The 25,917-nt window shown below is 41.0% G+C and overlaps 1 protein-coding gene across 3 annotated transcripts in view; it reads left to right on the forward strand.

Moving 5' to 3' along the window:
- Nucleotides 1-567: 567 nt before the first annotated feature.
- LOC733726 (Novel 7 transmembrane receptor (rhodopsin family) protein) overlaps nt 568-25,917 on the forward strand; it is a 41,036-nt gene continuing 15,686 nt past the window's right edge. Inside the window, exons 1-2 of one of the 3 annotated variants that reach the window (XM_012968539.3) lie at nt 568-668; nt 19,354-19,454. The gene's annotated coding sequence lies outside the window, so the exon portion shown is untranslated. The remainder of the gene's footprint in view (nt 669-19,353; nt 19,455-25,917) is intronic. The other 2 variants (XM_018096286.2, XM_012968540.3) reach the window with 2 other exon arrangements.

A 25,917-nucleotide genomic window follows, 5' to 3' on the forward strand; every position in this document is an offset into this window, starting at 1 on the left:
CCACGTGTGGCATCAGCCAAAAGGCAGGGACCTACTTTTGTACATTGTAAGATTGTACAGCGCTGCATATCCCTGTAGCGCTTTATAAATACAGTTATACATACAAATAACAGTTGGATTATGAAAACTGTGCATGCTTAACTTTATTGTTTTTACTTCTACCTTGCTGAATTTCCTTTTTTGTAATTCCTACAAAATCTCAAGCACCCTTTGCTCAAGAAAATGCCTCAGAATGCAGCACTGCAATAACCAGAAAACTTTAATGTACAGTGCTTCACTTTTTTTGTATTTGCTGCATCCTTATTGTTTCTTAATGTTTACAATACCCCATTAAGCTCCAAGCTGATGGCATCTTGCCATGACCATGACTGAGACTCTCTCTTATTATAGTGCCATTTGCATAGCAATACATACAGTGTTGGTGCTTCTTACAAATGCATAATTCCATTCCTTTAACAACACAAACAAAAGGTGCAGCAGTTGTTGTTGGGGGAGGAGAGGGCAATTGCAAAGGAATGGGTGTGGGGAATATTTTACAGGGTTTCCATCCAATCTGAAAGAAAGAGGTATCTAGTTTCAGCAAAGACAGCAAACTAGTTCTGAGAGATTACCACATGCCTGAAATAAAGCAGAAGTAGCGAGAAAGGGTTATCTGGTATCCTCTTCAGGTAAGCACATTTCTTTGTACCTCCAAATTCCCGCTGTAGCTGGTACAGAGAAGGGAAGTTGAAGTATTATTTATGCTGACATAATAACTAATAAGAAGCAACTCAGGAAGTAAACACTACGAAACCAGTTGGAAGATCTCTAATTCTATTCTGTCAACAGAGGCAGTGTTTGCTATGGTTTGCTTGGTATGATTTGTTCTTACTGTACTACCAAGCACCCAGTAGCAGCAATTATCTTGCACATAATTAGTGCCTTGAGTGCCGTACTTAGATGAACCTATTCTGTGGCACACCAACAGCTGCTGATGAACTACAGTTCCCAGAGTCCTAGTGTTCCCTTACAGCTGGCTTCATACTGCTTATCACCCTTGTTTTATCATTATAAGCTATTTTCACGAAGCAGCTTCCTGTTCCCCAACTATTATTGAGTTATCACATCCACAATCCTCAGACAGGATGTTGATTTTAAATACAAAACAGCTTGAAAGATGTGAATGCCCCATGTCTGTCCTTGGAGGGAGTATCTTCCAGTGCAAAAGTAGATTGCGAGTTTTGTGGTCTAGTTTTAAACAAAAATATAAGCTGCAATTGGCAATCAAATTAGACTGTTTATTTTTAGGGTAATGACTAGAGCAGGAATGCTGAATTGCTGAACTTCAGCTCTCAACACCGCCTAACTGCCTTTGGCTATCAGTAAAATCTATGAGTTGTAATTTACCTATGACATAAAGGGCAGTATCTATATAAAGTTTAATATTATATTCACAGTCTGTGTCAGGATCCTAAGTGTATTTTTTAACTGTTTTGCAAAGCCAAATTTAACGCAACCAGTATGTTGTACAACTACGGCATCCTAATTCCTTTAACTCAGTTAATGTATGAAAGTTGGATATTGCAGTTGTTTCTCATTTGTAATTTCAAAAGTTTACTGTCATTGGAACAGAGTTTCCTTGCGAGGCAACTTCGTGCGACCGAAGGGACATGTATGCCATCCCACTGGTGATTTACATTCTTGCTGGTGGGATGGCATGTCGGGGAGATTAGTCGCCCACAATAGTGAAGATTTATCACAGGTGACTAATCTCCCTATGTGCCACTGCCCTTAAAGGAACAGTAACACCAAAAAATTAAAGTGTATAAAAGTAACTAAAATATAATGTGCTGCTGCCCTGTACGGGTAAAAGTTGTGTGTTTACTTCAGAAAGTCTACTATAATTTATATAAATAAGCTGCTATGTAGCCATGGAGGCAGCCATTCAAAGGAGAAAAGGCACAGGCACATAGCAGATAACAGATAAAACACTATTGTATCCTACAGAACTTATCTGTTATCTGCTATGTAACCTGTGCCTTTTCTCCTTTTTTCCAGCTTGAATGGCTGCCCCCGTGGCTACACAGCAGCTTATTTATATAAATTATAGTAGACTTTCTGAAGTAAACACACAACTTTTTTATTTATATAAATTATAGTAGTGTTACTGTAGCAAACACACCAGTTTTACCAGTGCAGGGCAACAGTGCATTATATTTTTATTACTTTAAAGCTCTCATTTTTTAATGTTACTGTTCCTTTAACTAAACAGTAAGAGTAAGCCCCATTTTATAAGATAATTAAAAATAATTTAAATAATCAGAATCAGGCAATTAGTTATGCTGCACTCATTGCATTTGAATTAAAGGGCAAGAAAAGTTCAAAATTCTGGGTGGTTAAGGGTACTGATGCCTGGGGAGATTAGTCGTCCGCAATGAATCTTCTTTACTGTGAATTGCCAGTGGAAAAACATAAACAGTGCTTCATTTTCCCGAATTTGCCTGAAGTTTCCTCACAATGCAGCTTCAGAAAAGCGAAGCATATCATATGTTTTCCCACTGGCGATTTAGTGGTATTATCGTGGGCAACTAATCTCCCTGTGTGCCAGTACCCTAAAACAACTGGCCACCACACTCCCCAGCAAATTACATTTGGATGCTTTATTTTTTTTAGAAAAGAGGCAACAGCACAGGATAATAAGTTAGACATTTCGGTTACTGTAGTTGTGCCTAACTTAACGCCTGCCGCACACATACAAAGATTTGTTTTAACGTTCTTTGACTTCCAGCTTTGTTGCTTCTGGTGTTTATACATTTTAGTTGATTTCTGCAAATTTTGGTGTGCTCTAATAACTGTTGGGTAAGTCCCTTTCAGCTATTTGGTACTGTACATGTGTTAGCTGAAAGATAGTGCAAGCAAATAATATATTTACACTTGGGAGAATCTATATTTTAATTTGCTGTCTTCTGAATTATTTGCCTATAGGGTGCCCATAGAACTAATGGTTAATATGAATTTAGTGATACAGTGATGTGTAGCAATTTCCGGCGATCACAGAGCGTCAGCCCCTTATCTGTAAGATGATACATAGCCCCATTTCTAGGCAGAACAAGCTGCAGCGTGCAACCCATTCCATATTCTTATTATGTTGCAAATACCTAGACTCACTGAGCTGGACTAAAACTAGACTCTAATGGCTCAAGAAGGCTTAAAATATTATAGACATGCAATCATTCTTCAACCAGAAAATGTATTTTTAGACAAAAACGCCATAGTTAGAAGTGTTTACTCTTAATTTTTACATTAAACTGTTTATTAGTTTCCTGTTATTTTTATAGCACCAACAGCGCTTAACAGAGATTATTCATCATTCCATCAGTGTCTGCCCCAGAGGAGTTTACAATCTAAGTCCCTATCACATGCCTGTTATTTATATGGTTCTGAAACAGTTCTGCAGCACCTTACAGATATTTATTTTTATTTATTTATTAATAAATAAAAGACAAAAAACTATGGCAAAGACAACTGTTAAAGTATTCTTAACAGAAACAGCAAGCTGAAGCAAGTTATATAGTTACTCTCAGTATGTATAACTTATACTTTATAAAGGTTTAGCAAAACATATGGCTATAGGTTATGCTGCAGAGACAGAGTTATTTGTTTACATATTTGTAGCTATAAGTGTGACAGGGAGCTTCGACTGCCTAGGTAAATGAAATATCCCCCAAACAGTCTATTGAATAAGCACAAGCAGGGCCAGGTAACATAGAAATATAGAAGAATCATTTTATTATACTTTATTAATTGATTTGCTGCCCTGTGATTTCCAGTTGCCAGTTCAAGTTGCCAATTAAGCTCTTATTTGCACCCCCAGGAACCTTTTTCTTGCTTGTGTTGCTCCCCAACACTTCTTCCATTTAGATGTGGCTCATGTGTATAAAAGGTTGGGGATCCCTACACAAGAGAGTCAGGTGATTACTGCTTAAAAATTTGTCAGGAAACATTTCACGAGCTTAGTCAGAAATCCAATTTTCAAAAACACAGATTATTTTATATTTCGTTTTAAAATTTCACATGGGGCTAGCCATATTCTTCATTTCTCAGAGTGCTACAGCCATGTGACCTGTGTTTTCTTTTTTTTATCAATATCTTTATTGAGCAACCAGATAGTCAAAAACAACATTGGCATAAATTATGTGTTGGTACTAATAAAGGTCCAAAACCTGAGTCCTGTAGGGGTTGGGAGCTGTGGAGGCTTTACAGGGGAGGGGTTGTTATCAACGGGGGATCTTCTGTGGGGAAGGGGACTGGGGAGCCGAGGCAGTCGGTCCAGTGACGCCAGATTTGCATAAAGGTGAGTATTTTCCTCTTTAGTCTAGTATAGTCCGTTCTAGTGCTGCAGTTTTGTCCATGGCCTTTTTCCATTCATGTGATTTTGAGGGTATCCGGTCCTTCCAATGCAAGGTGAGTATTATCCCGGCATGAAACATAGCTTTCAAAATAAACATTTTTGTATGGCTGTCAAGGTTTTCATTTAAGTCCACTGTTAGTAGGCAGTTTCTAGCAGTACCCGTGCCCCAGCCCAGAATTGCAGCTGTAAGCTACCCTGTAATTTCGTCCCAATATTGTTTTAGGCTCGAGCAGCTCCAGTGTGCACTAGTGTAGCGGCCTCGGAGCCACATCTCTGGCATAGAGGTGAGGTCAATATTTTCATAGCATACAGTATTTGTTCAGTATAATAAGCTCTATGAATTAGATACAATTGTAACAAGCTATGCCTATATGCAAATCAAACCAGCTTTGGGGTGGTAAGTATCCATTCCCACTGAACATCAAGGAGAGCACCCAGCTTGCCCTCCCAGGCATCACGTGCTCTTAGTTCTGGGTCTATATGCTGAGGTTTGTACAATTGTTTGTACAAGGTCGAGATCTTGCCCTTATGGGCTGGTATTAGAGTGTCCATTATTGGAGAATTGGCTACTGTGATGTTGGAACGAGGAGATTCAGAGGTAAGGGCCCTTGACAGTTTATAGTGTGTTAACCATTGCGTGGGAGGGAGCTGCCTGCTGTCACATAGTTGTTGCAGGGGTATGACTTGGTTATCAGTCCAGACATCTCCAAGCGTGGTAAGATTGAGCGTGCAACAAATTCTAGGAGGGTTATGTGATACCAGTTGAGGGAAATCTAGATTGTGCCAGAGGGGAGTCTGAGGTGGGTATTGTTCCAATTAAATTATGCCCAGCCTGAAGTATTCTGCTTTGCAGTGTCAGTAAGGGTGAGGCATTCCTTGGCAATTTTTTTGGTCAATAGAGAGGGCCAGGGGGATCCCTGTTTGCCAGATACCGAAGCCCACAGTTGGTGCAGTGGGGGGGAGATGTCCGAATGGACCATAGGGGAAATATGTGCTAACTGAGCAGCCACATAATAGATATACATGTCTGGGCGTGCCAATCCCCCTCCATCTCTAGGTTTCATGAGAGTGGTTAAGCGTAATCGGGGTCTGTAGGTGCCCCAGATGAATTTACTAAGCAATGAATTCAGTTGGGTAAACACCTTTTTGGGGATGTATACAGGGGAATGCCATAGCGCATACAGGACCTTTGGTAGCAGAAACATTTTAATCAGTTGGATTCTCCCCGCTGGTCCCACTGGTAGTGTTTCCCAGGCTTTAAATTTATTTTGTGCCCACTGGAAGAGGCTCTCTATATTGAGGTTGTGGTATTGTGATATCAGGAGAGCTATCTGTATACCCAGGTAAGTGAATTTGTTAGAAATCTGCAGTGGGCATGTATCTAGGGGTTTGTTGGGTTGTTGCTTGTCCACCAGAAAGAGCACCGATTTAGCACTGCTGGTTTGTAGCCCTGAGATCCTACCAAACCCCTGAATGAGTTCAATCAGTGCAGTCAGGGAGGGGCCTCTGTCCCCTAGGTACACTAAAGTGTCATCGGCGTATAGTTGCACTTTTTCAGTGAAGCCAGGGTACTCAAATCCCGTGATCTGGGGGTGCGCCCGCACTGCCTGGGCGAAGGGTTCTATGGCTATGGCTATGGCAAAGAGCAGGGGGGATAGCGGGCACCCTTGCCTTGTGCCCCTGGATAAGGCAAAGGATTGGGTAGTGAGAGAGTTAATGCGAATGCTGGCCTTAGGGTACTTGTAGAGGAGCTGATCCATTTGTATATATTTTTTACCAAATCCAAAGTGGGTGACCACTTGCCAGAGATAAGGCCACTCTACTGTATTGAACGCCTTTGTGATGTCAAGGGCTGCTATGGCTCTGCCCCCCCAGTCCGACAGGAGTGTATGTTAGGTTTAGGTACAGCCGTCTGGTGTTTAGGGCTGCAGTTTTTGCAGGGATGAATCCTATTTGATCGGTTGGATTATCTTAGTAACTACCCTGCTCAGCCTGCGGGCTAGTACTTTGGCAAAGATTTTTACATCTGCTGTGAGGAGAGAAATTGGCCTAAACAATTTGCATAGTTGTGGATCTTTACCCTGTTTGGGAAGGAGAACAATTGCCGCTTCATAGAGGGATTTGGGGAACTGACCCGATTGTATAGCTTCTTTAAAAATCTTAGGCAGTAATGGAGTCAAAATTTGAGAATGCCTCTTATATATTTCTATGGGGAGACCATCAGCCCCTGCAGCCTTACCTAAGGGGAAGGAGTTTACAGCTTCTTGTATCTCCATTTCAGTAAGTTCAGAGTCTAGATCAGTGATCCCCAACCAGTGGTTCGTGAGCAACATGTTGGTCACCAACCCCTTGGATGTTGCTCTCAAGGGCTCCAAAGAAGTTGTTAATTATTGAATTTCTGGTTTGGAGGCAAGTTTTAGTTGCATAAAGCCCAGTGTAAAGCCAAAGAGAACCTTCTATAGGCTGCTAGTCCACATAGGGGCTACCAAATAGCCTATTATAGCTCTTATTTTCACCCCCCAGAAACTTTTTCCATGCTTGTGTTGCTCCCCAACACTTTTTCCATTTGAATGTGGCTCACAGTTATAAAAGGTTGGGGATCCCTGGTCTAGATGATTGCTGTATTCTCGGGGCAGTGTTGGTAGAGCTAGTGAGGCAAGAAAGGAATTAATTTCTGATTCTGGGGCTGTGAGTTTGGTTTTGTACAGGTCCGTATAGAACGAGACCAGAATTTCTTGGACCGCCTGGGGGTCAGTGTGTAAGTTGCCTAGAGAGTCTCTCAATGCAGGGACTGGAGGGAGGGTGTTATGGGCTTTGGCCAGGTGTGCTAGCATTCTACCCGCCCTTTCACCTTGTTCATATATGTTCGTTTTGGTGAAATAAAGCTTGTTCAGCTTGCTTTTTGTTTAATGTCTTGGGTGTAGTTGTTTTATGCTTCATTAAGCAGTTTCTTATATGCCGTTATTTCAGCAGATATTGAGTTTTTTATATAGGATTTCAGAGAATCCCAAAAGGGGAATATGCGGTCAGCTGTTTTCTTTAGTGTTATAAAGTCATTTATAGTGTCGTCTACAGTTTTGGTTGTCCAGGATGTTTAGCCATACTGGGTTTATAGAGGGGCGTGGGCTCTTGATTTTGTGTGGGAGCTCTAGTTTGAGCTGAAGTGGGGCATGGTCAGATATACCCCGAGGGAGATAGGCAGTGTCGACTACATAGGGGATTGCGGCTGTGTTGATAAAGGCCATGTCTATTCTGCACAGGGCTGAGTGGGCTGAAGTAAAGCATGAGTACTGGGGCACCCCGAGATGAGTTTCTCTCCATGGATCTATTAATGCTAGAGAGCTAATTTAGAGAGCTGGGTACTCTTGGGGGGAGACCTTAGAGGGTGTTTCCATAGCCTGTCTAGTTCAGGGACTAGTACTTCATTAAAGTCACCTAGCACCAGCGCTCTTGGGTACAGAGCTAGGTGGTCAGCAAGAATGCGTATTACGTCTCCATCAAATGGAGGGGGGATGTAGATATTGACTAAAAGCATTTCACATGAGTAAAAGTAGCAGTGTAGAAAAATAAATCTGCCCTTTGGGTCAGTCTTTAGGTTGTCAAACCTAAAGGGAACAGATTTGCCTATAAGAATTGATACCCCATGAGGAATGTGTGGTGAAGTTGTCATGATAAGCCCATCCTATCCATGGGCGTTTAAAAGCTAGAATTTTAGAACCTGTCAGATGTGTTTCTTGGAGAAAGGCAATTGAAGTAGAGTGCCGTCTAAGAACAATCTGCGCTTAATTGGGCAGTTAAGGCCTCTCACATTCCAGCTTGTCGGCATGGTCTGGGGTTAAGTGAATATTTAAGGGTATACCTGCTTAAGGCTCTCTCCCAAAACATACATACATAGTACCTTACATGTTGTTGCACATAGAATTTATACCAACATTTGTGCTGAGAAGTAGCACATAAAAAGAGTTTCCCCAAAAACCTACCCCCCTCCCCTTCCACTCGGTTCCCAACTTTGGGTAGAACTTGTCTCTTAACATAAACCATAACTCTGATCAGTATTGTGGTGGATCACGCCACTCCGTTAAGCTTATGCTGCAGAAAGCTAGCGTTAAAGTGTAAACAGTAACTCAGGTAGGTATAGACAGCATTGCGTTAGGCCCGCAATGATCCTTACTGTGGCAGGGTGTGTAACCCGCACTTTGTAGAGGCCTGGTCTGGCTGAGGGATGAGTGGTGATCTTTGGCAGGTATCGAATTCCCTGAGCAAACCAGTCTGGACCTTTAAGGGCGAATTCCTCTGGTATCCAACCATGTGTTGAGCTCATGTGGTGACGTGAAAAAGGTAAAGCGGCCATCTGCTTGTACCCGGAGCCTGGCAGGGTAGAGCATCGAGTAGGGGAGGCCAGCCTCACGTAGTCTGATCTTGCAGCTTTGGAAGCCTGTGCGTTGTCTCTGTACCTCCATGGAGTAGTCAGCAAAGATGGATATATTAGATGCTTGGAAGCAGAGAGGGCCTTGTGTTCTGGCCGGGGAGAGTATCTTGTCGTGGTCCCGAGCATTTAGTAGTTTAGCAATTAGGGGTCTAGGAGGTGCCCCCGTAGGCGATTGCCTAGTTGGGACTCTATGTGCCCTCTCAATTGAGAACATGGCTGAGAGCTGTGCGGTTCCAAATACTTCTTTAAGCCAGGTTTCTAGGAATGTTTCTGGGGAGTTGCCTTCTGCCCGCTCAGGGAAACCTACAAACCGCAAGTTGCTGCGCCGCAGTCGGTTCTCGAGGTCATCATTTTTACTCAGACAGTCTGCAAGTTGTTTTTGTAAGTTACGATACTGATTAGGTAGATCTCTGCACGAGTCCTCCAAATTGCTGACTCGTGATTCAACTGCTGTAGTACGTTTGTGCAGCTTTTGCAAGTCTGACTTTATGATAGAGAGGTCTGTCTTAATCTCCTCTGTTTTGGTATTGATGAGCGATGTGCAAGAGCTGTTAGCCGCTCTAATTTCAGCTATAACATCATGCAGAGTTGGTTCTGAGGTGTGCGGGGTTGCCCCCGGCGTGGTGCTTGTGCGTGTCGGTGCAGCGTTATCAGCAGTACTCACGGTTTGGACAGGGCTGTTTGCGACTTGTTCCGAGTCAGCGCCATTTTGGTTTGTTTCCCAGGCATATTTTTCGAGTTGGGCTGCTGCCTCCGAGGCTCGTTTATGCTCCTTATGTTGCCCCATCTGCTCTCTCTGGGGTAGCGGCTGCCTCACAGGAGGTTCTGGCTCCTTTGCGAAGGGTTTGTAGCGGGTTGTTCAGAATGTTAGCAGGATCAGTTGCGGAGCTCTAACAAGTACGTGCGCTCACATCGGTGGTCAGGCCACGCCCCTCGTGAACTGTGTTTTAATAAACTTCCATTACACTTTAATGCTGAGCTGCAAGTTGGAGTGATATCACCCCCTTCCCCGCAGCCGATCAGCAAAACAATGGGAAGGGAGCAAGATAGCAGCTCCTAGTAGATATCAGAATAGCACTCAGTAGTAAAGAATCCAAGTCCAGCTTGGGAGTAGGAGAAACAATATGTTACCTGAAAGCAGTTCCAATGTGTAGCTCTGGCTCCTTCTGAAAGCTCAGATTCAGGCACGATGCACTGAAATTATTTCCTTTTTCTCTGTAATTATAAAACAGTACCTTGTACTTGAAGCCAACTAATTAATCCTTATTGGAGGCAAAATAAGCCTATTGGGTTTATTCAATATTTAAATGATTTTTAGCAGACTTAAGTTATGGAGATCTAAATTACGGAAAGATCCCTTGTCCAGGAAACCCCAGGTTCCAAGTATTCTGGATAACAGGTCCCATAACTGTACCAAAAAAATCATGACAGTATCCCTTTAAGGACAATGCAAATCCATATTCCAGCACTCCAGTTCCAAAGTATCAATGTAATATGCCTGTACTCCTAGTTTATTTGCTTATTAGGACCGCATCAATGAGCTGGTGCAGTCCCCAATCTGATGGGAAAATCAAACCTACTCGATCGAAATATGGTCAATTTTAGACGTGCCACACGGGGCTTACTGTCAGCCTTGCATTGCTAAAAATGCTCCCATGCTCTACCTAGTGGTAGACATGAAATAGCATCTAAGCAGAAGAATTAGTGCCACACGGCTGATTTTTGGCCTGGGAAATAATAATAAAAAATTTTATTTAGCTTCTCCCATAGAACTCAAAGCACTTAACACTTTACTGATTGAAGAGATGTTTCTTATTGTACTTTAAAAGCCAGGGTGAACAGATATCTCTTGAGTCTGCTTTTAAAGATACCCAGAAAAGATGCCTTTTGAATTGAATATGCCAAATAGTTCAATACTGTGGGTAGTGTTTGATAGAAAGCAAGGATTTTAGTGCTAACCTGGGTACCCTGAGTTTCCTGAGTCATGGTGCTGCGCCAAGATAGGTGCCTAGGGGGCGCCTGATATGCAAATTTCAGGTCTGAAAATGTGGTATCTACCCTGCTGAGACTTGGGAGGGCTACAGAGTTTTCAGCCTTAATTCCAGCCAGGATGGATGTCATCTTGTCAGCAAGGTTAAAAGCAAACTCTTTTTCCCTGTGAGATTTGAGGAGTCAAGAATCAGGACTGTGTGGAGCTTGCCTTATTTCTCCTTCTTAGGTGCTATTTTCATATCTACCACTTGAGCATGGGAATATTTTTAGCAATGCAAACAATTTCTGAGTTCATTTTGATTTATACAGTGCTGCAACTTTCTCCAACTTTCAGTTAACCTGCTTTTAGGAAGAGTGAGGGGGTCTAGGATGTCAGGAACCATGCCACTATCAGTGCCTCTCACCGTATTTAATATATTTAAGTACTGTATGATTAGTAACATTTACCATAAGTAAAGTGTTTTTACCATGCACCTGGACAGTTGGAGAGAAATGGGGTGCTGTTCAGGTGTTCAATATATAATTTTTGGTAGCTTAATGAACTAACCACTATCTGTAATAAAAGGTACAAAGTTTGCCCAGGAGCAGTAATTCTTAGCAACCAATAAGATGCTTGCTTTTAAATATGTGACCAGTAAATCATATATTGATAATGGGTGAATGTAGAGGATGTTTTGTTTCTGTCTATATGAATTTTGTGGTCACACCCTCATTGCATCCCCCACCTAATGTGGTGAGCACAAACTTTTATTTTTTTTTAAATACAGGAGCAATGGCCAGCTCCATGTTGTAGCTCCTTGCTACAGTCAGGTGATCCCAGTGGTGGAGCCAAAAAAAAAGACAACCATTTGGGGGTTTTAACCTTGAAAGCAATTAAGTTGCAGGTAAAACTCATCTTTTTGTAAAATGTATAAGCAGTAGAATTCTTAATGAATCAGATGAAATGACTTTGACGTAGTTGGCATATTTAGGCAGCTTAATGCACAGAATGTCTTAATGTCATATTGATAATGGGTGAGTGCAGAGGATTTCTTGTATATATATATATATATATATATATATAGTGCCTTTACTGAACAAGCTGTTTTAAAGAGTCTGAAGTTAATGGAAAATGGGGCGGTTATGGGACAGTTTATTTTAGCTGGCAGCGAAAAGCTGAAACCACTCATGCCACTTCCTATTATGTAAACTGAAACTGACTAACACAGCAAGTACTGTCAGTTCTTGCCCCAAAAACACACATTAGAGCATCTATACTAGCAGTGTTAGCCATTTGGGCTATGGTAAATCAGGATTCCCAGGTAAAATACTTAAATGTCCCATTACCACTCCAGATAATATTTACTGAAAAGTACCTAAGTGACATGAAGCAATGAAAGGGGACCTCCAACTGTCACCTCTCTCTGTGCATCATCCACAGTGCATTTTATATTATGAGGAACTGTCACAGGCAGACAGGGCTGTTTTAACCTCTGCTGGTTTTCTTGACAGAAGCAGTTGTCAAACTCCATATACCTTCCATGTGCCGTAGCCCTTAAGAAAATGGCAGTTGGGGTGCTTTGTTGCCCTCAAAATATCTTGTTCCCCACAGGTATCAGAGTTCCGGCAAATACCTTTGTATTGCTCCCTATATGAAATGTTGTGGGTTAAGCAGCCTGTGGGGGCAAGATATCTCAAGGGCAACAAAGTGCCACGTCTGCTAATGCCCTTAAGGTTTATGGCACACTAGAAGATTTGTCGGGAAATCTGCCCTACCTATGGGAGGCAAATCTCATGAATAATCACACACCTGCCACAAATGCAAGTAAAGGTGATTTCTCTGGGTATGGCATACTTCCTGTGGGTGACAAGTTTCCCCATGTGCCATCACCCTAAAGTAAAAGGGAGGCAGTCATTTTTGCCATTTTTTCAACTCCTAAAATACAGGATGGTACCAGCATGTGCTATCAGCCCAAAGCAGAGCAGTGGTAGGGGCACAGACTCAGGGACAATTTCCTCAGGAGGTAATCAGGGATGCCATTCCAGAGACGTTTTACAAATCAGTAGTAGAAACTGACAGCGCAAACAAAGGGCAGGGACTTAGCCAGCCAAAATTTATGTCCAGTTCTTTCTGGGAATTTCTTTTCATGGAAAAAATTGCATATAGCTTAGACAATGCCTCTGGTCTTTATTCTTATACGTTGCAAATTTTGTGGCAGTTCATGTTTTTCTCCTTGAATGCAACAAAATGTAAAATATATGTACAGAGCCAAATTTCATGGAGTTGTGAATAAAGACAGGGACATGATATAAGGGTCTTGATCTTAACTGGCACAGCAAATAAGGCAACACATTTATGATTTTAGCAGTGTATGACAGCTACACAACGCTGTGTTGGAAGTGTAATTAAAGGTGTATAGCTTGTTACAGGTCTAATCACCTATAGCAGCCAATCAGCAGAAAATATTTTCTGATCACCTGTTTAAAAACATCTCATTAGTTGCTTTGGGTTATTTCACCACAACATCTTCCCAGCTGAGTCAGAATTTGCCAGTGGTACAGTAAACCTGCAGCAAGTACTCTCTACAAAACAAAGAACACATTTATTGTTTATCATGTAAGAGAAGTTTCCAGGGGGCATTTTGCTATATGTGGCAGTATTACTTTAAAGTTGCATGTGCTTCTACAGTGTGTTGGTTACTTTAAGCCAGACTTCTGCTTTTAGACCAGATGATTAAACCAATACAGAGGAAAGAAGCGCAGCAGTTTTTCTTTGTGTGTTTCTTTGGCACAGTCACAGGTAAGTGCCCGTCGGGTGGCAGTTCCACAACATGTGATTGTGCATTATCCCTGGGTCCTAGAAGAGATTTTGAAACTGTTACAATTATTAGTTACATTCTGTAAACTGATATATACTTGTAATCAGAACAAAATGGTTATCCTTTTTATATGGAAGTAAAACTATGGACCGTGCCTCTGACTTTTTGTCTCATAGTCACGTGACCTCTCACCAAGTAGTTGTCATGGGGAGCATATATTTATTTATGTGCTTTAGACACCTATCTAGAAAAAAAGTGAGGTGTGCGATAAGTTAGGGTGGTCATACAAACCTCAGTTTTGTTTGGCAGCTCAGTTCTTTCTACTAGTTCATCTGTGCTTTTATGGCAGTATGGGCAGACAATGTTGCAGTTTGATAGGATCTTAGTTGGTGTCGCCAGAAAGTTGGTGTCTTCTGAACTGCTTATGTTTTTTGCTTAGAGTGTGCATAATGAGTTACGAGATCCAGAAGTGACAGGGGCTGCAGCCTCCAATTACTGCTCAGATACAATTGTTAATGAAGTATTAGTAAAGGTGCCCATACACTGAAAGATCTGCTTGTTTGGTGCGATCGTCAAACAAGTTGATCTTTCTCCAATATGCCCACCTTGGGGTGGGTAATATTGGAGTGATTTGATCATTAGGCCTGAGAGCCAATACACTGCCGAATCAGACTGATGGCCACCTTCACCCTCTTAAATGCAAATAATGACTCACTTTTAAAGCTTGGCCAATAGTTTTTACTTATTATGGCTCATAATGGTTAAAGTCCAGTTAAAGGCTCTTTTGACCTTCAACCAGTATTAAAGGCATACTAATCCTAAAATACACATCTGTAAAATGGAAAAACATTGTAACAATCATAAAGATGCATTTGAGTATATAACCAGTGAGTAACATTTTAAGTGCAGTGATAGATAGGTACATTGTGAAACAAGTAACATTATAGGTTTGTGTCCCAGGGAGGATGATCATTTTCTTTTAAGAAAAGGTCTCGGACTTACAGGAAAATTAAATTTTTAAATATAAATTTTCGAGTTTACATCTTTTAACAAATGCAGTCATGGAAATATAAAACAGCAAAACTTGTGCGACTTTTATTCAGCACATTTTTTCTAGCATATTTATGAAAAAACTTGAATGGGTTAGGCATGTTTAATCACAGTAAAAAAGTTGATTACACGTGATAATTACATTGTTTCATTTATTTCAATGAGGTTGTAAAATCTAGACTTTTGACTTCTATAGAATCTCAACGTGCTTTAGGTGGCAACTATTTTTTATTCTGATTTATTATTATTATTATTATTTATATAGCACCATCATTTCACACAGTGCTTTACATAGTAAAAGGATACAAATACAAGACTAAGCAGTTAATATATACAAACAAACATTTTTCCAAAATGATTCACAGTTACAATTGAAGAGACAGAGGGGGAGGGCCCGATATCAGCAGCTTCCTGTGATATCGGTCGACTCGCCGACTTGCTATACACGCACCAAATATCGTACGAAACGAGGTTTTGTACGATATTATCGGTGCGTGTATGGCCAGCTTAAGAGATCAATAGTTACTGAGTATGCAAGCTGAAAATAGGGAGGCTCTGTGGGTGGTTAAGTTGCCAAGGGCTTAAGTTACTTGCTTGAATGAAAGGGTGGCTTTTAAGTGACCATTTAAAACCCTTGAGGCTCTAAGAATTTTTAATGGGACAGGGCAGAGAGTTCCGGAGGATGGGTGCAGCACGTGAAAAGTCCTGGATGCAGGAGTGAGAGGAAGGAAGTGAAGTGGAGAGAAGCAGTTCAGACTGAAGGTTACATCTGGGGGTGTACTTGATGATTAGAGTGGTTATATATAGTGGTGTGGCACTGGTGAGCACTCTGTAGGTGATTATAACAATTTTCAATTGAATCCTGTATATGACAGGTTGCCGGTGCAGGGACTGGCAGAGAGGGGCAGCACTTGTGGAGCAGGAGGAGAGTCTGCAGTCAGCATCGTTAATGACAGATTAGGGTCAGTGATTTTTGTAGAATCACAGAAAAAAAACACAGTCTCAAATATTCATAGATTTGCCCCTTAGGCTAATGCAACACATGGTGCCACTCCACCACATGTGGATGCTGTGCCTGTCAGTGTGGTTGGCAGTTAAGCTGTGTTTTTATGCCATTTGTGACATTAGCCTTAGCAGGTTACTTTGTTTTGTCAGCCTGACAACTGTAGCCTTTGCAAAATATTATCTACTGGTCCAGATGAAATAAACCACAACTATCTGTTGTAGGACAAATAACCAGTTTATGCAAAAAAAAAAATATTGTGTGACAAATATTTTGGTTACCAGCCAGACTATCCATCTGAATTCAGAGCTAATGGAGAGAATCAGAATGGTGTAAGGTGATACTGCTTTCTTTCTCACAAAGTACCTGTCCTCATTGCTTCATTTTAAACATTGCGATGTATTTTAATGTATTTACCAAAATTCTGCTCCCAGCCTCGATTCATTTGTTCCTTCCATTGGCCATGACCAGTGAAAATCGGTTTGCGACTGTCCAGCTGATACAACACTACACCAGCAGCCTCTAATGGCACTGGTGAGAGTTGTAGTTTAGTAATAGATGATGCATGACAGTTCTAAAAGGGACAAACTTATTTTGCATTATGAACGAAAATGTCATTCTATGCATTTTTCTAATATACATTAATTAAAAACAAGACCCTGACTTGCACTCCCACCCCCCCAACCTCCCTTTCCCACCCATTTCCCCCCCCCCCAAAGAATGACATGCAAGAATTATACTTGATTAACAACTGTATAATTTATTGATGTAATCATATACAACTTGAACTATCATTGAATATGTTATGTAACATGTTATTCCTCAATAAAAAAAAGTTAAAACCTTAAAAAAAATAATTATTTCTAGATGTATTAACAGTTTGCTCCTCCTTGGGTGATGGCACATGGTGAAATTTGTCATCTGCGGGTGTAAGGGTTAAATCCTGTAACTCTGTCTGTGCACCTGTAGCACTGTTTCTATAGCAGTGACGGACCGGTCCGCTTGTACAAACGATACAACCAGTATGTGTATTGCAAACAAGTTCAACTTTATTTTGTTTTGTTATTACTTATATAGTAGATAGAAAAACACATCCCATTATGCTTACGTATCATGGGTGGGTACATATGCCCAGGGCCGCCATCAGGGGGGCACAGGGGGGACATTCATCCCGGGCCCGGACGTTTCTAACTTTAAAGGGGGCCCGGCCGTGCTAGAGTTTTCTTAGCTCGGGCCCCCTTTAATCGAGTCCGGGCCCTGTCACTACTGGCATCCGCCGCTATGTCCCGCTGCTCTCCGCTCCATCTGCGCTTATATAAGGTTGCGCCCCATGCGTAGTGACGTCACACGCACGGGGCGCAACCTTTATAAAAGCGCAGATGCTGCAGACAGCAGCGGGACATAGCGGTGGATGTCAAGGAAGCCGGAGGAAGTAGCAGGGGAACCGGAGGAAGCAGCAGGGGGACCGGTGAGGAACGGAAGGATGCTTGGGGGAGCTGAAGGATCTTTGGGGGGGCCTGGAGGAAGCAGGAGGACACTGGGGGGGGGAACTGGAGGATGATGGGGGAGCTGAAGGATCTTTGGGGGGGGCTGGAGGAAGCAGGAGGACACTGGGGGGGGGACTGGAGGATGATGGGGGAGCTGAAGGATCTTGGGGGGGCTGGAGGAAGCAGGAGGACACTGGGGGGGGGAACTGGAGGATGATGGGGGAGCTGAAGGATCTTTGGGGGGGCTGGAGGAAGCAGGAGGACACTGGAGGGGGGAACTGGAGGATGCTTGGGGGGGCCCTGGAGAAAGCAGCAGTATGCTTGGGTGGGCCTGGATTTAGTTGTGAGGGGCCCCGTGATTTCTGATGGCGGCCCTGCATATGCCTTGCAATTATTAGCAGAAATACAGAAATTATTAAAGTAGCTACTGAAGCTTTATTATGCTTTCTTAGCCTTGAACATTAGCTGAGATTATCAAGGCCAGAGCAACTTGGACAGAGACAGGATAGTGAAGATAATCATAACAACTGAAGTAATACATGCACAGACCTTCATGATTCAAAACCAAATTGTGTTTGGTTCAGCATTTAGCAATTTAACCCCTATCAGCGGGAACCATTTCTCCCACAGTCAATAAAGTGACTGAATATACCTTGCCATTTGCAATCCAGTGAAATTACCTTCTCCTGCATTTTTGCCCAGACTGGTAATCTGTGGATCCTGCCAAATGCCAGAGGGGCTGCTGTAAGATGCCACAGACAGTCACTATTTAGTGGGCGGGTGGGGTCTGTTTGAACCTCTTTTTACTTGAAATGCCAGGGCCTATTTTGAATCCTAGTCCAGACCTGCTTCTATGATCTGAGGAAGATAAGAGCAGCTACCGATCCTTTTCAGCTTAGGGTAAAAACCCAGGAATGAGTTAGTCGCCCGCCATAGATCACTGCTATCGTGGGCGAGTAACTGCTCCAAAAAGGCTTTCTACAACAATAGAAGTCGCCGGTGGAAAGCCCTTCGCATCACTTAGTTTTCCAAAGTTGCCTACAGGAGGAAACTTTGCACAACTCTTGATTACCAAAACAATGCCAAAGGCTTTCCACTGGTGACTTCTGTTGTTACCAGTGGAAAGCCTTTTTGGAGCAGCTACTCGCCCGCGATAGCAGAGATCTATCGCGGGTGACTAACTCGCTATTGTACCAATCATCGCCATGCATGGCCACATCATACAGTACCCCTCTAATCAGCCTGTGGGCCAGTTGGTTTCCATTTTTCCAAATAGGGTCTTTAGGACCCCCTAAAGACGGCTCTGGGGTTAGCAGAAATAAGGTGAACGAGCAATAAGAATACAAGTCATTTCATTGTTTTTAAAGATAAAGAAACATATGAAGTGTGTGACATTGTCTTTGCTATTTTTTTTAGAAGAAAGCAGTGATCTCTCACATTGATAACGAATTGTCAGTAGGAATCCAAAGGCTATGCATTTCCATTATTCCAACTAAAGGGGCTGAATATGTAGCCTGGGGGTTTTGTCACATTGCTGTAAAAATACAATGGGCAGCCTAACAATAGGCTGTGGGGAGGTGTATTGGAGTCACACACAATGCTGATGGAATCTGAGCTTTGTAAAGGGACAATGGCAATATATTCTAATTTTGTGTAAATTCGTTAAATTTTAATACAATTAAGCCACTGTTTCTGCATTCTCAAACTCCATTTTAAAAATATGATTTGATCACTAATACAACTAGTAGCCAAAGTGAGCCATATAACATTCTTATGCTGGCTACATATGGGAATGTCAACCAATAAAACAGGTAGTAGGTTCTATACGTGATCAAAAGAAATAATCTACAGCACAACTGAATGCACTGTCTTGCTCTATTTAATGTGCCAAATAACACAATGTTTAAAAATGTAGTTATTGATAAACCAACCAGGCAGTGATCAATAACAAGCACTAATGTAATCATTGGCCAAACATATAACTGAACAAAATTGTTTATTTTCATGGTTCCAAGCAGAAATCAAAGCAGTTTAATAGAAATTTCCCTAATATTTATTCATTAAGCACCTTTTTTTTTGAGTTGGTCAAATTAGTTTGTATCATTTTAGGGCCTCACACCAAGGGGGGGGGGGGGGCTGGTTAGCAATACATTAATGTCTATGTCCCATCCCTGTAACTAAATTCTTCATGTGTCTCTTTACAGGTATTTGTCACATTACTAGGTTACCTGCTGGATTTCATTGTGGTTTATCTGAGACCAGTATTCAGTTTTTGGGTGAACCTCTTCCCAGATACACGCTAATGGTAATCCTTTCATTTTTATTATTTTAAAAAAGTTATTTGGGGAAATTCACAAGTATCCTGTTGGAACTATATTCATTTCTTTCTTTATTGTACCTACTTTGTACTGTGTTTTGTTCTATATACCTATATTACCATGTATTCTGGCTGGGTTTCACTCTCAGTACTTGTTCAGACTGACCACTTACTACCTGGGCGTAGCCCAATGGTAATATATGCCAAAATGTCATTTTATATTATATTTATAGCAAGAGCATAGCAAAATGATTGAAAGAATATAGATTCCATGAACTCTGTCTGTAACAGGATCTCATGGGGCCCCCAAAAGCTCAACACATGTTATTTTTTATAAAAAAAAAATAAAAATAGCTTAAAAAGAACAGTTACAACAGAATACAATTCCACATGCAGGGATTGGATTGATGCAGAAAACATTACATTTTGTTATGATATGGGTGATTGTGGGCAGCTAAATGGGGATCCAGGCACAGATATAGAAAAATTCACTATACCTTGAACTGAATTTTAATCCAGTGCGGGAATGTAAATGATTCTGTATTAAGCATGTATGTGTGACAACAGCTTCTTGTGTGCACTGATGTCACAGCTTGGTGTGGTTCAGATATAATAGATTTGTAGTAATTATGCCCACTGACGTACCAACCCACCAAGGGTAAGTTTCTGAAAATGTTTCTGATTTAGATATGTTGCTAATTGTATATTCCACACAGCAGAAATTGCAAAAACCAGCTGATATGAACAGGTGACTGACCAAAATCATATTGGCCATTTGTAGTTGCCAATACTCTGTATGGAGGGTATCCATACAGAGATTTTGCTCAGTATCTTCTGATTGTGTATTGTTTCTCAGCCTTACTACTAGAGCACAACAGGCTGGCAGAATGTTGGTAGTTAAGAAATTGCATGACTGGTACCTGGAGATCTGGCAGGAGTAAAAGCCAGGGAAGGCGGAGATATTGCTGACAGACTTTCCTGTTATGTATTGCCTCTCAACCTTGCTAGCCTAATGGAGAGCACAAATATAGAGCAGAATGTGGGTAGTGGAAGAAATCCTATGACTAGTGCCTGGAGCTCTGGCAAGACTGAAAACTAGGGGAGGTGGAAATATTGTTAAATTACTTTCTTGTTATGTATTGCCTCTTAGCCTTGATGTACTAATGAAAAACAAAACTGGAGTGCAGAATATGGGGACTGGAAGAAATCATATGACCAGTGATGAAGATCTAGCATGATTAAAATCCAGGGAATCCAACACTATTTTTGGAGATATTTCTAAGGGGCCTTCACATGTATTTTTTTCTCAAAAATATAACGAACCCAATAAATGGGTTCGTTATATTTCTCCCAGAGCCTCCCCATTGCCAAGGAACATACTGTTAAAGTGCTAAGCTACAGGGACAGTGATTCCATGTAAAATGCAGCCCATGGGAAGCAAGATTTTATAATCTGGAATGCATGGGTGTTGTTCCCAGACTATGCAATTAAAATCCAGTAGTTGCATTCACAGCATATTTGCACTGCTGATCTTCCATATTCAGTAAAAAGAGTAACTGACTGCCAGGAAATAAAGCTGCCATAAACGAACCTGACTAGATGCATAGTCTATATTGGGTTCAAGTGTTGACCTCTCAAAGAAAACCTTGATGCAGTGTACTAAAGTGAACTACACAAATAGTAATTTCTATGACATCTTAAAAAAATTTTTCCATAAAAAATGATTGCATTGCACAAGAACAATGATGGAGCTTAAAAGGTTTCATTGTAGGGACATTTTGTACTTATACCTAGATCAGTGATCCCCAACCAGTGGCTCAGGGGCAACATGTTGCTCCCCAACCCCCTGGATGTTGCTCCCAGGGACCTCAAAGTAGGTGCTCATTTTTGAATTCCTGGCTTGGGGGCAAGTTTTGGTTGCATAAAAACCCAGTGTAAAGCCAAACAGAGCCTTCTATAGGCTGCCAGTCCCCATAGGGGCTACCAAATAGCCAATTATAGCTCTTATTGGAACCCCTGGAACTTTTTCCATGCTTGTGTTGCTCCCCAACACTTTTTCCATTTGAATGTGGCACACAGGTATAAAAGGTTGGGGATCCCTGACCTAGATATTTGGAACGGTCACTATGCTGATGCCTGGTAAGGAAAAAGTTTAAGTGGCCGGCAGAATTTCACCAGCATCTAAATATACAGTGGTGTGAAAAACTATTTGCCCCCTTCCTGATTTCTTATTCTTTTGCATGTTTGTCACACTTAAATGTTTCTGCTCATCAAAAACCGTTAACTATTAGTCAAAGATAACATAATTGAACACAAAATGCAGTTTTTAAATGAAGGTTTACGTTATTAAGGGAGAAAAAAACTCCAAATCTACATGGCCCTGTGTGAAAAAGTGATTGCCCCCCTTGTTAAAAAATAACTTAACTGTGGTTTATCAATTTCAATTTTCAATATCAATTTCTGTAGTCACCCCCAGGCCTGATTACTGCCACACCTGTTTCAATCAAGAAATCACTTAAATAGGAGCTACCTGACACAGAGAAGTAGACCAAAAGCACCTCAAAAGCTAGACATCATGCCAAGATCCAAAGAAATTCAGGAACAAATGAGAACAAAAGTAATTGAGATCTATCAGTCTGGTAAAGGTTATAAAGCCATTTCTAAAGCTTTGGGACTCCAGCGAACCACAGTGAGAGCCATTATCCACAAATGGCAAAAACATGGAACAGTGGTGAACCTTCCCAGGAGTGGCCGGCCGACCAAAATTACCCCAAGAGCGCAGAGACAACTCATCCGAGAGGCCACAAAAGACCCCAGGACAACATCTAAAGAACTGCAGGCCTCACTTGCCTCAATTAAGGTCAGAGTTCACGACTCCACCATAAGAAAGAGACTGGGCAAAAACGGCCTGCATGGCAGATTTCCAAGGCGCAAACCACTTTTAAGCAAAAAGAACATTATGGCTCGTCTCAATTTTGCTAAAAAACATCTCAATGATTGCCAAGACTTTTGAGAAAATACCTTGTGGACCGACGAGACAAAAGTTGAACTTTTTGGAAGGTGCGTGTCCCGTTACATCTGGCGTAAAAGTAACACAGCATTTCAGAAAAAAGAACATCATACCAACAGTAAAATATGGTGGCGGTAGTGTGATGGTCTGGGGTTGTTTTGCTGCTTCAGGACCTGGAAGGCTTGCTGTGATAGATGGAACCATGAATTCTACTGTCTACCAAAAAATCCTGAAGGAGAATGTCCGGCCATCTGTTCATCAACTCAAGCTGAAGAGATCTTGGGTGCTGCAGCAGGACAATGACCCAAAACACACCAGCAAATCCACCTCTGAATGGCTGAAGAAAAACAAAATGAAGACTTTGGAGTGGCCTAGTCAAAGTCCTGACCTGAATCCTATTGAGATGTTGTGGCATGACCTTAAAAAGGCGGTTCATGCTAGAAAACCCTCAAATAAAGCTGAATTACAACAATTCTGCAAAGATGAGTGGGCCAAAATTCCTCCAGAGCGCTGTAAAAGACTCATTGCAAGTTATCGCAAACGCTTGATTGCAGTTATTGCTGCTAAGGGTGGCCCAACCAGTTATTAGGTTCAGGGGCAATTACTTTTTCACACAGGGCCATGTAGGTTTGGATTTTTTTTCTCCCTAAATAATAAAAACCCTCATTTAAAAACTGCATTTTGTGTTTACTTGTGTTATCTTTGACTAATAGTTAAATGTGTTTGATGATCAGAAACATTTTGTGTGACAAACATGCAAAAGAATAAGAAATCAGGAAGGGGGCAAATAGTTTTTCACACCACTGTATCAGCATTGAATATTTATTGTACAGGAAATGATTCTGCCTCAAGCCATAGCAACAAGTTGTACTGCATAAATTTATTGACAGCTATTAAACTTTGTCCTGTTTTGATTACTGCATTGTACTATCTGGATATTGGGCATCTCTATGCACTGTAAATACACTTGGCAAGGTATAATGCTTGTGTCAAGGAAGAATTATTATTGATCTAGTAGTTTAGCCCCTAAGCATTTGATCTCCCTACTCAACCTGTGGCTACCTCTTTGTTATGCACTGAGACAGTTGGCTACCCTAATTAAGGTAAACAGGATCTTTTGAGCAAATATATTGCCTGTATGTTGCTTAGATAAATAGGTGGCCTACAAACAGAGAAATGACTGGCCACTTTGGCTGACTACATGGCTAATTGTGTGACAAATGAACAAAATTACTTTTAAACATGCCTTGAGAGCCAGTCATTGTAGGGTACGATTGTTTGTTTCTTTCAAGAGACAGTATAATAAAAGGAGAGATAAGCACACAAAATGTCTTCAGTTTCAGCTATTAACAGGAAATTGAATTATGCTAATGGTTATTTTCATGGCAAACCTAAGTAAATAATCATGAGCATAGGTTTCTAAGCAATTATCAGAAAACAAAGTTTCATTCAAAATAGAGAGAAGATAAAAGTTTCAGACATACTTATAATAGAATGCATTGTTATAAGCCCTTATTATTAGGCACTCGTTACATATGGTATCGATTTGTCTGTCTGTATGTTGATTGTTATGTACCCATATGTACAGTGCTGCACAATATGTAGGTGGTTCATGAATGAATGTAATAATAATTATTGTCCTTATAAAGGCACAAGACTAAATAAAAGTACTAGTAAAAGAGATCCTATCATCACTATGTCATGTGTACCTATCTGATTAGCTTAGCTGGTTGGTTGTGCAGGCAATCAGTTCATATGGAGGCTATTTCAGTGGGATTTTTCTATCCTGACTGCCTCACTGAACAGATCAAACTATGATATTGTTTGTTCAGAGACTTCTATATTAGATTAGGCCACATTGGTTTATTTTGTCATCCTTCTGCCCATAGCCAAAAAGATAAGAATATAATTTATTGTGTGCATGAAGGCTACACATCTCAGATAAAGCTACCATATTGGTTTCCTTGCCATATGCATTCTACATGGTACTTAAAAATGCACCAGCAGGGGCCAGCCATACATGTAGATATATTGAGGATGAAAGTTCTATGCACACACAAAAAAAATCCTATTACTCCTAATGGGCAACAAAACACACAGTATTACTGCATTTGCCATTTCAGAAAGAAAAGTCGTACAAATCATTATAGTTTTGGATTTTGCCTGTGTTTTCCAGACAGGTTATAACTGATCTTGTCATGACTCATTTGACTCATGTATGTCAGTCAGTGTTAATGGTATTTGGCACGGAGTAAGTAAATACAGCAACGTGAATTAACAGCAAGCGTCTCTGGACAAGCATAAAAAATAGACTGTAAAGTTTAGCGTCATTATAATCATGGTGCTTATTAAAGAAATACAGCTATAGAACCTGTTATCCAGAATGATCAGGACCTGTGGCTTTCTGGATAAGGGATCTTTCCGTAATTTGGATCTCCATACCTTAAGTCTAGTAAAAAATCATGTACATCATTTAAAACCAATAGGATTGTTTTGCCTTCAATAATGATTCAATATACCTTAGTTGGGATCAAGTTCAAACTACTGTTTTATTATTACAGAGAAAAAGGAAATCATTTTTAAAAGTTAGAACTATTTGCTTATAATTGGGGTTGTTTTCTCTGGAAAAGAGGCGCTTGCGAGGGGACATGATTACTCTGTACAAGTACATTAGAGGGGATTATAGGCAGTTGGGGGATGTTCTTTTTTCCCATAAAAACAATCAACGCACCAGAGGTCACCCCTTTAGATTAGAGGAACGGAGCTTCCATTTGAAGCAGCGTAGGTGGTTTTTCACGGTGAGGGCAGTGATGTTATGGAATGCCCTTCCTAGTGATGTGGTAATGGCAGATTCTGTTAATGCCTTTAAGAGGGGCCTGGATGAGTTCTTGATCAATCAGAATATCCAAGGCTATTGTGATACTAATATCTACAGTTAGTACTAGTGGTTGTATTTATAGTTTATGTATGTGAGTGTATAGATTGGTAGGTGTGGGTTAGGTGTGCTGGGTTTACTTGGATGGGTTGAACTTGATGGACACAGGTCTTTTTTCAACCCTATGTAACTATGTAACTATGTAACTATAATGGAGTCTATGGGAGATTGCTTTTCCGTAATTCGGAACTTTCTGGATAATGGGTTTCCCGATAAGGGATACATTTTGTGCATTATTTTGTGTAACTTATGATTAGAACTAATAACTTCACATGCACATCACTACCCTTGCCATAGTATCCTCTCTTTATTTGTGTCAATACTCTACAAAATGTGATTGTTTGGGCCTCAATGTGAGGGCCATACTAATAGGAAAAGCCACAATGAGAAGGACTACAGCACATTAAAGCTGTCCTTGAATAGGAATCTTCTGCAGGAAACTGTTTTTTTTCAGCAGTCTGAAAAACAGCCCATGTGCAATTACCTGTATGAATGCAAATTTATAG

This window comes from Xenopus tropicalis, chromosome 8 (assembly GCF_000004195.4).
Source record: "Xenopus tropicalis strain Nigerian chromosome 8, UCB_Xtro_10.0, whole genome shotgun sequence".
NCBI classification, from domain to species: Eukaryota; Metazoa; Chordata; class Amphibia; order Anura; family Pipidae; genus Xenopus; species Xenopus tropicalis.